The 11635-nt window shown below is 40.7% G+C and overlaps 1 protein-coding gene and 1 pseudogene across 1 annotated transcript in view; one reads left to right on the forward strand and one right to left on the reverse strand.

The window, feature by feature from the left end:
- LOC108313239 overlaps positions 1-8715 on the forward strand; it is a 137794-nt pseudogene extending 129079 nt beyond the window's left edge.
- Positions 1-11635, reverse strand: part of ROR1 (receptor tyrosine kinase like orphan receptor 1) — a 404583-nt gene that overhangs the window by 327873 nt on the left and 65075 nt on the right. The gene's annotated exons all lie outside the window — the stretch shown is intronic.

Below are 11635 nucleotides of genomic sequence, written 5' to 3' on the forward strand. Positions count from 1 at the left end.
ATAATATATATATATGAATATATATATAATATATATATGAATATATATATATAATATATATATATGAATATATATATATAATATATATATATGAATATATATATATATAATATATATATTTAATGCTTAATATATGGTAGGCATTATGATTACTTCCACTCTTACGGATTTGTTATAGGCCTTTGGAATAGGAATATCTATGTGACCTAATGAGTAAAATCTCTTTAGTTCTTCTGGTTTTTGCCTTTTCTTTTGGTCTTAAAACCCAATGAGAGAAGCTTGAGTTGTTCTGCCACCTGCTGTCACTGCTCTCAGGTGAGATGCCAGTCTAGTTGTCTTCCATCTTCCCTGGATCTTTCCAATAGCAAAACCGAAAGAAAAACACTTATCATCCACCAATCTTAACCCAAGGAAGGATTATAGGGATTATTTACAAAATCGTTACAAATCATTTTTCATATACAGGTGTTCTCCCCTTTGCCCAGCACGTGTTTTGTGTAAATCGCATTTTTTCCCTACCAAATGAGCTTATAATTGTTCACATATGCTTATTATTTTATTTCTGGAATATTACTCCATGACCATTAAAAAAGCTTTGGAAAACAGAAAAATAGGGCAGTGAGGGGAATAATCACCCACAGTCTATTCATTGTAATTTTTCCCTGTCATCTTTATGCATGAATGATGATTGTCTTTTTTTACACAATTTTAACTTAGATTAGAATTTTGAAGGTGACTTTTGAGCATTTTTAACTACTCTTCACTTAGTGGTGGCTCCTGCATTAAGTTCCTCTGTTCTCAATACCAATTGAGTATTAGTGATTTTTAAGACATTTTAAAGTACCAAGGGAGAATGCCACTTAGAAGCATGGAAGTTTGAAAGCAGAAAAGAAAATCTGCACTTGAAGAAGGAATGACTAATGCAATCTCTCACTTTGTTAACATTAAAACCCAAAAAGCCACACAGGCAGCAATCTTTGCTAGAGCAAAGTCCATGAATTCCCTGGCCAGTGCAATGCATCCACTGTAAATTGGGCCCTAGTATCTCCTGCTATGTACCCCCAACATAGTTTCTATGAGTTTGGACTTCATCTCTTCGATTCCTTAGAAAGGCACATAATGCATTCTGTGTAAAATGGATGTACAGGAAACTAATTTGGGCCAAAGTAGGCTTTGCTGAAGATAATTCTACACAACCGGAAACTCAAACTTGCCCTATAATATAGCTAGAACAGGAGGAAAAAGGGGGTAAAAAATCTCCAGTCTTTGCTCTAACATCTTTACTCAACTGACATATCTTTATACATTCAAACTATGATAGTTTATATCATATTTGTTGAATAAGCAAAATCTGAAAATACTTCCAATACCAAGGAAGTACTGGAAAAGGTAAAGAGCAACAGGAACTCATACACTGAAGGAAGGAGTTCACACTGGCATAAGGCCCTTGGAGAGCAATTCCCCAACACCTAGGAAAGCTGAAGACATGCATACTCTATTCTATGCCTAAGTATTTAGCATAGAAAAACTTCCCACATTTTTACAGAAAGACAAGTGAAACTTTTCATGACAGCATTATTTATAATACACAAAAAATGAAGACAGGAGAATGGGTATATTAATTGTGAAATGGTCATCCAATAGCATACTTACTGCACAGCAACTAAAATAACTTCTTAGATCAACATGCAATTTCTAATTTCACAAGGTTAATATCAAAAACATAACACTGAGTGAAATAGCAAGATGTATGACAGGTACAGTAAGTTCCCATTTACATACAATTTAAAAACAGGCAAAGCACTATTTTTAGTAGCACTATTAGTGCATTTATGCACAGAGAGCAAAAATATAAAAACATGCATGGGAATGAAAAGACATCACATTTAGTAGAAAGATTATCTCTGGAGAAGAAAAGAGACAGGATTTAAGAGGGGTACACTGGGAGCTTTTGCCATGTCTATAATGTTTTATTTATTTTAAAAATCTGAAACATAAAAATTATTTGAATCTGAAATGGGTTTTGTCACTTTTGTTTTTCTGTATATTTAAAATATTTCAAAGTTTAAAAATAGAAAGAAAAAAAAAAAGCATGATGGCTTAGCCAAGGATTGGTCTAGACATCCAGGAATCTGAGATGTGAGAAAAAAACAAAAATCCATCCACTGTTTTGGAGCATTTTATTTATTTTTATTTATTTATTTATTTATTTGTTTGTTTTGAGACAGGGTCTCACTCTGTCACTCAGGCTGGAGTGTGGGACACCATCACTGCTCACTGCAGCCTTGACCTCCTGGGCTCAAGTATGATCTTCCCACCTCAGCCTCTGGAGTACCTGGGACCACAGGTGCATACCACCACACCCGACTAACTTCTTTTATCTTTTGTAGAAATGTCATTACCTCTGCTCTTGATGAGATACTTATGTTGCCAAGGCTAGTCTCAAACTCCTGGGCTCAAGTGATCCTACAGCCTCGGCCTCCCAAAATGCTGGGATTACAGGTGTTAGCCATTGCTCCTGGCCCTATTTTAGGCATTTTAAACAAGGCTGGCCATCACAAACTCCTCTGTAATCCTGTGCATGCCATGGTGCCAAGCCAAAAGTAAATACAAGCTAAATACTGAAGAATAAATGAACAAATCAATGAACAAATGAACTGAATGGGTTGTTATACATGCCTTTGGTTAATGAAAATAGAAAAAAACAATTACCGTTAGTAATTTGAAATTCAAACCACTTCTAAATGTGGGCCCATGGACAGCTCTCCTGAAAGGCATCATTAATTAAACAAAGATTGAAAACAAGTAGGCAAAGAAACCTTTAAAGACTTTAAGATCCTTAAAATTCCATGTTTTTTCTTTATCTCAGAGCCAGGCGCAGCACACTCATCCCATTCTTGTCACCTAAGACCAGGAGTTCATTGCCATAACAGGTCCCAGGATGCTGCCAATAGCCTGACATATAAATAAGTCTTTAGGTATCTGAGTGAATTAAAGAGCTCTTCTGAGCCTATGTGAATAATTCCCAGCATTTTTCTGCTCTGTTCACTCAGTTTACTGGGTACATTAAGATTCTAAATCATTCTGTCTTCACAAACATAGGTTTGTCCCTTTGGGGACAAAAAATTGCCAGGATGATAACCATGATTTCAAATTCCTGACCATTATAGGGGAATATACAGGCTGGATGAAATCAAGCAGAAATCTACTACCAGGCATTTTTGCCATTATTGACTTTTTAAAAATTCCAAGTGAACATAAAAAGAACCAGAATAAGATACATGGCACATTCATCTAAGCCTAGTAATTAAATCCGAAAAAGCAGTTTATAGTAGTTTAAGTAAAAAGAATAATTTTAGAAAGTATCACAGGCCTCCACTATCTGAAATAAATTAGGTGTTTTTCAGTTTCCTTATGTTTTTAAAATGTTAATTTACTTTTAAATATAATCCTGAAGCTTCCTTCAAAATACCTTCTTCAAGGAAAGGGGCATATGTTTATAGTGTCCTTTTAAAGTTTAACAAAAGAAGGATTCAAACCGAGTTACCTCCACTCTGCAAAAGTCTTTTTTCAAATGTGTAACAGGATCTTATTGCAGTCACTCGGTCTGCTTTCCACACAAAGAAAGACTGGAAAGCATTTGTGTTATGCTTCTGGAGTTAAAAATGAAGACGCCTTTTCCTTTCCATCAGTCCTTTTTTATTAATAAGGTGGCCACACTAAGTCAGAAATTATAACCATCTGGCTTTCACCATTAAATGCAGATTCAAAGGCCTAATGATAAAGTGACCTCTTTATTAATAACAGAGCGACAAGTGGGCATTTTCCCAGAGTGTTCACGGAAATAAATCAATCCATAAGTCCAGGTATCGGCTGTATTGGCTCTTAAGTTTTCTCTTTGATTTGGCCTTTATTGTTTTTAATCACTAGGGAAACAAAAAGGGAGCTCAGGAAGTACCTTTTCTGTGAGTTTTGTTGTTACCTCTGCTCTTGATGAGATGTCACTTAGCCACCTCATGTAACTTGAAGACACAATCTTTGATTCTCTACATCACAGAAGAATCATCACCACACACCATCTAACTGGTGAGTAGACACCAGGGACCTATTAACTGAGGGAGTATAACTGAATCAAAGCCTCAAACAAAGGTGTGTAGGAAAACCACAGCTCTGTCAAAGGAAAAAAATAGTGGAATCACTGCAGCTGTATTTTAAAATGGCAGGAACAGAGCCCCTTGTTTTCTTTAATTCACATATTAGAATTTTAATTATCAAGTTGGCTAAAGTGTGGTCGCTTTCAATTGAAGTGGGTTTTACCGACCCAGCCTCGCAGGGCAGACAGAAGTCCTTTGTTGCGCTGCCAGACGCACAGAGACGCCAGCATGGCACCATCCACGTCCTCTGCTTCAGATCCTTCTGGCAGGACGCCTCTACCACCACCTAGAGCACAGGAGTCTCTGGGACATGAATCTCCCTGGCCCTTGTCCAAGGAGCTTTATTACTGGAGAGACCAGAAAGATCTCTTTACTAACCTGATCTTTCTCCTTACCCAATCCATAGGCTGGTACTAGAAGAAACGGCAGAAGACTGAACTGCTGTGATGGAACTAGGTCGTGAAGGACAAGTAGTTCTTGCAGGGAATGCTTTGTGAAGGCTGTGGAGAACACTCCTCTTCCACCACAGAAAGAATTCGCACAAGTCCTGTCTTTACTACAAAGTTAAAACCCTCTAGAAACCCACAACACCAAGGCACGAAGCCAGCACGTACCACCCCAACACCTTGCTCCTCTCCCTGGCTTCTTGTTTCCCGATTTCCCCTCACTGGTTCCCTCACTCCTATCACTCTGAAGAAGACAGTCACCATCTGTCAGGTGGAAGAAGACCTCCGGAGGTTTGTGGGGACAGAGGCAAGAACACCGGACTGATCATTCAACAGAGGCCCAAGGAAACCAGCCCGGAGGAGACAGCAGGGAGCTCTTGGAACCAGCCACATCCTACCGATCCCCCTTAGTGCCTTCACCTGTAGGGCCCCTGTCCTGGGCCTATATTCAGTAGAGTCCTTGCTCGGAAGGGACTCACTGTGCCACATTAGGAGTGTTAGTGACCTTCTCGAGGCCTCATTATCCTTCCCCATAAAATAAGAGCGCAGAGTTAGGTCATGTCAAAAGTCCCTTGAAGCCTTGGCATTCTATAACTTTACATCACTTCCTTTATCTATTGCCTCAGTTTCCTCAAGTATCAAGTCGTGCAGTTGCAGATGATTTTAAGGCCCTTTACAACATGGAGGCTCTGTGATTCCGTCAATGAAGCCAGATCACAAGCAAGGATTATGCTCTTAATCTCAGTGGCTCTTTCTTTGCCAAATAATGATAGGAATGTACTTCAGCCGAATGCCCCCATCCCAGCTACCAGTACATCTGGTTGGGAAACCTACAGCTACTTCTATCTGCCCACTTGCCAACACGGAAATCTTCAAACAAAGACAGGATGATTCATGGCATCTTTAATAGGGCCCCCACCTTGACATTAAATCTTGGGCTGAGGTTATCAAAAACAGCAAGTACACAAAGAACTTACTCACAGCCTGAGAGCAAGCCAGAGACCGTGCAGGTGGCTGGAGGAAAATCGACATGAATTACAAAGAAAAGGTGCATTGAGTTAACAGAAAATAATTCTGGTATTGAGGAACGGGGGCTGAAAACAGATGTGAGAGGCAGCCCACCTCCTCACCATGAGGAGTGAAAGCAAGAGCCACAGCTGGTTCCTCAGACACACACACACAAACACACACAGACATACATATTCTATCTCTATATCTCTCTCTCTCAAATAAAAAATATAAAATTCACTATGCTCGCCCAGGGGTGTGGGTTGTGGTGCCCTTCAAGGAATACTGTAGAGCTGAAAGCTGATTAGACATAGCACCCAAAAACCAGTATTCCAGGAGGAGTTTGAAGCTAAAGGTGGCAGTTTCACATACTAGAGGGGGTGCTGAGTATAAAAACGTAGGTTCAGGTTCCACCTAAGCTTCATGATCTTTTATAAATTAAATCTCTACACCAAATTCCTCATCTGTGAAATGGAGACTACAAGTATCCAGTCTATCCAAAAACAGATTTTTAAAGCACGTAAAACACATGCAAGTATCTGGGGCACAGCAGACACTCCCAAAACTTGGAACGTACTATGAAGATGCATGCAGGTATCAGAGATCAGAATACAATAGTGAGTCAATCCAGAGAGACAAACGGAAATGAAGGAAAGACAGGTAGTGGCAAACAAGGCAAAACAGTGGGTCAAGGGTTGAAACAGGAACTAAAAGAAATTCTCCAGCATCATCACTTTTAATAAATATCTACTGATGTGAAAGGGAAGAAAGCAGATTGCCAGATGAGTGATAAAAGATGACCCCATTCATTGAAAGAGAAGCAAAAACACAAAGCCAAGGAAGAACGACTATAGACACATACTCCAAATACTATTATAAGAGCAGTTATCACTACCATAGGGTTATTTCAGAGCTTTTTTGTTTGTTCATTTATCAACATTTTCCAAATATTTCAGTTTTTATTTCAAAGTTAATAAAAATGGCACATTACACATTTAATAATAGGTGCTGAGTAACTGTTCCTTCAGGAAGCTGAAGCCCTGGAGAAGATCATTGGCATTCTGAAATTCAGGCTGTGTTATAATTATGTGAAAGTTCTTAACACATACATGGAAAAACTCAGCCAGTCTATAAATATATGTAGAAGGCCTTCTTAATGCAAAAGCATGACATTAAACATTTCAGGGAAAAAAAAACCATAAATTCCCAAAGAGTCTCCATCTCATTAGGGAATTAGATATGCTCACATTAAATTATAACTCACAATGCAGGGTGCACTAGTATAACAATAAATTCAAGAACAGTGATTTGAGCCAGGCCAAGGAGAACGGGGAGACTTCAAAAGGCGGGATAAAGTCACTTTCTGCTGCAGAGACAATTTAATTAAAAAGAAGATCCTTTCTACCCACTCTTCCAGGTAACAGAGAATTCATTGTATTCTGAGGAACAGATCTTACAAGAAGACAGATTGCATGACCTTCCATTTGCAATAGATTCTTTCAGGGAAGGGAGTAATTAAGATTGCCTAGAAGGGGCTGCTTTATGTCACTGAGGAGACAACTTTAAACAGGCTTCCTCACCACATGCACCACATTCAACAAGCAAACTCCCTACACTGGACTCCTATAGGGCCTAATTTTCACCTCAGTCCCAGCTTTACCCAGATTCTCTCACCTGTTATTATTAAGCTACTTAGCTGCCTTCCACTTTTCATCCCTAGACCCCAAACACCCTAGGAGACTGTGAATTCCTTTTGTTCTTTCAGGTATTCATTCACCATTTTTCTCAACACATGCCATGTGCTAGCAACACAAAGATAAATGAAACCAGCGCCATAAATTTGAGAATCTAGCAGCAGAAACTGACTTATTAGTAGATATTTATAGGTCAATGGCCGATACGTGCATGGAGCATCCAAGAGAAGGAAGAGGATATGCCTAACCAGCATGAACCCAGGCAATAGGGATTGGAAGACATTGCAAGAAGGGTGGGTCGCAGCAATAAAGGCACTAACCATGGTGAAAAGGGACACAGAGTGAGCAGAAAACCATGTAGCCAGATCTTAAAGTGTGAGGCAGAGAGTGGAGAGACACAACCCTTACAGCCAACATTTACTGAAGGCTACTCGTGTGAGCTGATTAATTCTCACCAACCCATGAGGTAAGTTTTATCATCCTAATTTAGCAATGAGGAAAGGAGGCCACAAAGGTTAAGTCACTGGGGCAGTAAGGGAGATAATCACTCTGATATGCTCCCCCCTGAGGCTGGGGGGATCAGCAAGGGCTGGTCTGAAAATCCCTTTGGTGTCATGCTAAGGAGCTTGGGCTTTTCCTATAGATAATGGGCAGGCAGTAAATGGCTTTAAGCAGGAAAGAGTCAGATTTGTGTCTCAGGAGGCTACTTCAGCAAGGTGTGAGGGACTGAATATGAAGAAGGCCCCACCTTGAGTTAGGGAAATCAGCTAAAAAGTTGTTACAATCTTCCTATGGGCAATGTGCCTGATCTAATGGTGCAAAGAAGGAGCAGAGGGCAGTCAGGTCCCGGCAATGGCTGCAGCGCTGGAGCTTCTACGGCTCTCCACCCCCTCTCCTTTCCACTTTCAGAAATGCGGTCTCTGGTGTGGCTGTGTCCGATGGTGTCGTCAAGGTGTTCAACCACATGAAGGTGCCTAAGTCTTCAATGCCGGAGGAGGTGAAGAAGCACAAGAAGGTGGTGCTCTTCTGCCTGAGTGAGGGCAAGAAGAACACCATCCTGGAGGAGGGCAAGGAGATCCTGGTGGGCGATGTGGGCCAGACCGTGGATGACCCCTAGGCTACCTTTGTCAAGATGCTGCCAGATAAGGACTGCCACTACATCCTCTATGACTCAACCTACAAGACCAAGGAGAGCAAGAAGGAGGACCTGGTGTTTATCTTCTGGGCCCCTGAGTCTGTGCCCCTTAAGAGCAAAATGATCCATGTCAGCTTCAAGGATGCAGTCAAGAAGAAGCTGACAGGGATCAAACATGAATTAGAAGCAAACTTCTATGAGGAGGTCAAGAACCACTGCACCCTGGCAGAGAAGCTGGGGGCAGTGCCATCATCTCCCTGGAGGGCAAGCCTTTGTGAGCCCCTCTGGCACCCTGCCTGGAGCATCTAGCAGCCCTATACCTGCCCTCGGGGATTGCAGGCTGGCCCCTTCCTGCCAGACCAGTTGGGCTGGGGGGAATCCCAGCCAGGGGAGGGCAATCCCTTCACCCCAGTTGCCAAACACACCCGTCACCTTCTGGCCTTCCCAAACTGCTTTTCATCTTCTGATTCCTTTTGGGTTGAAGCAGACCAAATTCCCACCAGGCACCCCAGTTGTTGGGGGGCCTGTATTTTTTTTAGCAACACCCCCACTCCCCATCTGTTCCTCCCCCTTCCCACGCTGCCAGCTTCTAACTGCAATAGTGACTCTGTGCTTGTCTGTTTAGTTCTGTGTATAAATGGAATGCTATGGAGATGACGCCTTCCTTGCCGGCTGGTTCCTCTCCCTATTCCCCTGGTCACTGCTACTCCTGGAAGCAGGAGCAGTAAGGGACATTCAATTAAAAAAAAAAAAAAAGAAGGAGCAGAGAGAACAGATGCAAGATATATATGCTGGGAGACATTCTCCATGAGTCCCTTAGGTTTCTGCACATCTTGTGAGCAAAGCATTGGCTGCCCTTGGTTCCAGACTATCTTTTCAAAGATGTTTATATGGAGAACAGCCTTGGAAGAAATGATCTCCTTCTGGAGCAAAGGTAAAGCATCTTTACTGCCCAATATAAAAGATTCGGGTTCCCTAAGTTCAGAGTTCCTCTCTTGTAACACAATGCACTGTATGTATGGATGTCACCCGGCTTTCTTCATGACATCCTGTGCAAGTTGGGTCTTAGAGAAACAGTGAATGAATATGTCGATACTCTGGCTACTGCTATTGCTATGACTAATAAAGTCCTTTGTCCCTAACCCAGGAATCCTGTTTTGCCGGCATCCATGGAACTGTGGCAGGCAAGTTCATTTGCAAGTAAGAAAAGTCTGAAATCCTTCACAGGTCTTAATAATAATTAGGGGGAAAAATTATCAGGATTAGTGAATGGCTAAATGTACAGAGTTAGGGAGAAAAAGGAATCAAAGATTATTTCTGCTTTGTTTGTTTGTTTGTTTTGCGGTGGAAGTTTGGACAGTGGTTTGAATGGTTAGATAGTGATGTTACCAACAGAGGTGGAATATTTAACACGTACAAGAATGTAATATATAATGAGGCATAGGGGGTGCTAGGGATGAGATAATAAATTCACTTTGGAGGCCTATGAGATATCCATGTGGAAGTATCCAACACAGAGCTGAATAATGAAGGCAAGGATGGGGGCTGGGTTAATGATATGTAGGAGTCATTAGCATCAGGGCATAGGAAACTCATGATATTGGATAAAATCTTCTTACATACAGAAACCATCATATTCATCCTTAAACCCTTAATCCCCTGCAAAGGGCTTTGCACAAGGTATATGCACAATAATTATCTGTTAAACAAATGTCTAAAAACAGATCCAGAATTAGTTGAATCCTTTATTTAAATTAAAATTGTTTCAATGGTTACCAACATAATGCTAATCCAGGTTTTCTCAAATCAGAGTCTCAAATACAGGGTCTCTACATTTGTTTCACACGAAATACAGTTTCATACACAAATAATTACAAACTCATCATTCTCTTAGATGTAGTATGGAAGCGGAACAAAATTCTAAGACTCATAATTTCATGTCATTAAAAAGCAATATTGTTGGTTTTCTTATTGGGAAAAAAAAAGTTCTATTATCCACAGGATCACTTCTACCTTCATTCATTTAAAAAAACAAAAAACTTCGGATCTACTATGTTCAAGGAACTGTGCCGAAATCTGTAAAGAGATCTAAAAAGCATAAAAGTCCCTTCGTTAAAGGAATTTACAAAAGCAGACCAGAATTTAGTTCCAAGTTCCACATTTAGCAATTTTAGGACCTTAAGCAAGTTACTTAACCTCTACAACCTTTAGTTACTAAATTTGTAAAAAGAAAATAGTGAAAATGCATACCTCATAAAGGGCAATGAGAATTACATTTTATAATACATGTAGAATATGTATTATAATACTCCATCAAAAGTGGTGGCCGGTATGATTACCATCATCATAAACCAGTTGGGGAAGAAACACTCACAGAAATACTCATAGAAAAACCGCTCAGTGAGGGATATTGCAGAACATTATAAATGCCATTGACGTGGTAAAGCACTAGAAACGCAGACCTTTAGGAACCTGTTGAGAAGAGTAGGCGTTAACACTGTGTTTGAACTTAGTCAAACCACCCTAGAAACCTATAATAGTATTATTCCCATTTACTAGATGAGAATACTGACACCTAGACAAGTCGAGTAACTTGCCCGGGTTCACCCAGCAGAAAGTGGTGGAACAGGAAATAAACCCAGGTTATCTGGCTCCAGAGTCTGATGCCAAGCTGGCTCCTCAGGGAGAATCATGCATTTTTATGACTTACATTTTGAAAAGAAAAGAACTGAACTTTTTAAAAGTATTTGCCTTCAACTCACAACTATTATACAAATACTATTCTACTCAGAATTAAAAGATTATTTTAAAATATCTAAACAGGGCCAGGTCAAGTGGCACACGCCTGTAATCCCAGCACTTTGGGAGGGGGTGGATCACCTGAGGTCAAGAGTTCGAGATCAACCTGGCCAACATGGTGAAACCGCGTCTCTACTAAAAACACAAAAAAACGGCCGGGCACGGTGGCTCACACCTATAATCCCAGCACTTTGGGAGGCCGAGACGGGTGGATTACGAGGTCAAGACATCGAGACCATCCTGGTCAACATGGTGAAACCCCGTCTCTACTAAAAATACAAAAATTAGCTGCGCATGGTGGCGCATGCCTGTAATCCCAGCTACTCAGGAGGCTGAGGCAGGAGAATTGCTTGAACCCAGGAGACAGAGGTTGTGGTGAGCCGAGATCGCACCATTGCA

Source organism: Cebus imitator, unplaced genomic scaffold, assembly GCF_001604975.1.
Source record: "Cebus imitator isolate Cc_AM_T3 unplaced genomic scaffold, Cebus_imitator-1.0 Scaffold135, whole genome shotgun sequence".
NCBI classification, from domain to species: Eukaryota; Metazoa; Chordata; class Mammalia; order Primates; family Cebidae; genus Cebus; species Cebus imitator.